This window comes from Trematomus bernacchii, unplaced genomic scaffold, assembly GCF_902827165.1.
Source record: "Trematomus bernacchii unplaced genomic scaffold, fTreBer1.1, whole genome shotgun sequence".
Taxonomy (NCBI): domain Eukaryota; kingdom Metazoa; phylum Chordata; class Actinopteri; order Perciformes; family Nototheniidae; genus Trematomus; species Trematomus bernacchii.
Window position 1 is genome coordinate 10,836,565 of NW_022987803.1, and position 3,791 is coordinate 10,840,355.

A 3,791-nucleotide genomic window follows, 5' to 3' on the forward strand; every position below is an offset into this window, starting at 1 on the left:
ACTCTTTTAAACATCACTGTTGCCGGAAATGCATTCGCGGAGGAGCCGTGGAGGACCGTGGAGGACCCATCAGTGTATCCTCGATTATAGCTCCTCCAGAGAGCCTCCTCGACGCTCGATCCTCGGTCCTCGAAGTGCATTTAGAGAAATGAGATGTCCTTCAACATGGCGTGCTGAAATTCATTTCCGGGTCACTACCGGAGGACCGAGGTTGCGGTCGGATAATCCAAAAATCAGCTCCTAACTTCTAACCCTATCGTCTATTCCTTGACCTCTGAGTGAAACGTCACGGGGTTAAGGGATAGTCGATAGGAGAATTCAAAAGGACTTAGGAGAAGAGACTGCGGTACTTTAGAGAATCCGACTGCACTTTCACTATCCGACGTGTTTATGATGCGCCAGCGGACGTCATAAATGTGCGTCTGCTGCTGAGGGGAAACTATGGAAACTACAGTTTTCTATACAGCGGACAGTGGCGGCTGGTGGAAAATATTTTAGGTGGGGCTGTGGAAATGGTGACCAAACAATACTAGGGGGGTCCGGGGGTATGCTCCCCCGATATTTTTTTTTTAGAAAAGACCCCCTAAATTATGACTTCTGGTGATGTTAGAGGGGGGGGGGGGGGGAAGACAATTTGAGGCTTAAAAATATGAGAAGACTGATCAATACCTCCATAATCTTCAGTGTGGTTAGCTATGAATCTTCCAAAACTTCCAAACACCTTGTCCTGGACATAGTTTCTACAGCATAAACTGTGCAACAGTACAGTAGGCCCACACAAACTGCAGAACACCGGGGCTTTGGGAACACTCAAAATTGCTTAAAATGATTTAATTCCCATTTAACCTGTTAAGGGGCTTTTTTCCCCCGTTTTCTTTCTTACGAAACTGTGTCTCAGGGCTTCTTAAAATGTAATAAACTATTCATGTGTCCTATTCAGAGGAAACGCAGCTAACTGATGATATGAACCATGTTTACCGAAACAAAACACAAGTCTCACAAGAAGCGTCTAAATGAGCCCTGAGCGAAAAAATGCTAACGCACTCTAGGTATAAATCAATCGATATACTTATTGGATATGCACAAACAAGCGTATGCTAACAAGCTGAGATTCCACAGATTCTAGAAATATAAGTATCATCACTGAGCGATCAGAACTCGCGACAGGGGAAGCAAATACAGACATCACACGACGTAGCTTTAGGTAGCAAAACACGGAGATATGCTCACCTTTTGCTGTTATTCTGATCAAAAACGAGAAACGCGGCTGAAGGTTAATCCAATGTGTCTGTCACTTTGAAAAAATGATTGATGATCCATAATTCCATTTTTATGTCAAAAACTGAGTTTTCATTAGCTGCTAATGGTAGCTTCCAGAGTGTATGACAGCTTCCTGTTTTGTCTCCTTGGATACGAGTCCAAACAACTCACAGACTGCACCGGGCGCTGACGTAGGCGCCCTGTGACCATCAGATTTGACGACGCTGATTGGCTGAAATTATGTTTCGGCGGCATAGTTTAAAGATAGCAACAGTTGGCTTCTGCTGCACTTGCTGCACTCTCGTCTGGGCGCTGTGCATAGCGCCCAGACGAGAGAGGGTAATGATACACGGGCAAGGCCAGGCAGGAAACATGTGACTTATCAGTAACTTTAGACATCGTAACTCCAATTTTAAACGAGATTTTATTGTAGATTATACATTTTACTGATACCAATTATATAATATTTACCTTGTTTATTAAAAATATATATATATATATATATATATATATATATTTTTTTATGTGGGAAGAGGGGGGGCGGCGCCCCTAGCGCCCCTATGGGCCGGCCGCCACTGACAGCGGACTACAACATGGATGTATAATAAGAACGAGGGACTACTGTAAACTCATCTAGAGACTCTGCACCGTGCTCTGATGCTGTTGTTTTATGAACGTGGAGGACAGAGAAACATATTCTTCATGACCAAAGTTGGAATTGAAATAAAAAAGGAAAGTGAAACTTATGCTCGTCACCCTCTCCCTCCGGTCCACATTAATACAAATGATCCCAATACGTATGATTGTATGAAAAGATCTTAAAATCAATACAAATGTATTTATTATAAACGTTAGTCCTTAACAGTCCTTGTTGTGGTCATTTAACATCTTGCCAAGGACAACAGTTGAAAATTAGCCTGCTGGCTAATACTGGCTCATTTACAGCAATGTGGATTAATGTGCACTGTCCTTTAAATAAATAAACAAACAAACAAACAAACATCTATCACTGTGTATATCACCATTCAAACATCTTTTAAAAGTTGAACAAACCCCACACAGCTCAGTAAAGACTGTGAAATGTTGACTTTATTTGATAATTTCAGTAAAAACTAACGTTCATATTTCTCTTTTTGATTATAATACTGATGAACATTCAAAACAAAGCACTTTGGCAAGTTACCACTTTTAAAATGCTTAATAAGCACCGTAACTTTCATGATATCATTTATCGGTCATAATCGATTGTTTCCGTGAGCGGCCGACTGTTGTGTGACGGCAAATGCTGCGGCTGCAAGGCATTGTGGGGCAGCATTTTCTCCTCTCCTTTCGGTTAGGGAGGGCCAGTGGTTCCTAAGCTAAAGGAGGTTATAAAGGAAGTTTGAAACCTCCTTTCCTTTCATCTAGAGAATTTGAACGGCACTTATCATGGCTGCCACTGAGGGACTTCCGGGTCATTTCACTCCGTTAGGAAGGTTCCTAAGCTAAATGGAGCGTGTTTCTCAATCGCGAGTACGCTTGCTTGGTAGCACATGTCTTCCAAGTCACTTCCTTCAGAAGCTAGGCAAGAATCCTTCCTGGCATTCGGAAAACGAAGAGTGGAACAGGCTAGCAAGTGTGCAGGTGTGCGTCATATGAGAGGCCCCGCCTTACATTTTCCACAACAGATTTGGGGAAATTGGTCCGTGCGCAAAGCATTGTGGGGATTTTAAGGACGCGAAGTCTACCCATGTGCAGCCTCGAAATTTCCCCCAAACCAAGGACGCGGCCTCTGTGGAATTCCAAGTATGCTGGACATTGGAACGGTCCTGCTGCGCCACTTGATGATGTAGCATCCTTGAAATCCTGGTATCCTCGCAATTGAGAAACGGCCGGACTATTCGACTTCAGCCCGAGGCTTCGAGGAGTCGAGGAGGGGAAATTAGTGAAATGAGAAAGGGCCCCGGTTATCTCTTCTTCTTTTTTACGTTTGTTGTTGTAACATGCATTTCGGCCACAAGAGGCTGAGCTACCCCATTTTCATAGGACTAAAAACATTAGTGTTTTCTTTCAAGTGATTTAATTTCTCCAATCACTTTAAAAACAAAGTACATCAAGGATTTAGCTTGAGTCAGCAAGTTATATTGTCAAGTTATGTAGCCTATATAGAGCAAAACAAGTATCCCTTTAAAATTGTCCAATCAGCAATAATTTAATATCATGGAAAACAGGGGGAAATTGTCTAAAGGATTTGACCTGTCAATAGTGAAAACAGGTGAAGAAATGTAGCTTAGAAATCTGTCTTGCCATAACTTTTAATTTTAACCTGACAACATGTGTCATAGGCTACTTGTCTCACGGCTGTGCTTTAATCAAGAACACAGGAGAGGAAACCACAACAATATGTGGATGACCATTTATTGCCTCTCGAAGCTTCCCTAAATGTAGCATCTGTGCATTGAGGCGCTTGATGGTAGCTTATATCTCTAGCACCTTTTGCATGCCACAAACTTCAGTTGGAGCCGGGAACACCAGCGCGCGAGACTGCGCCC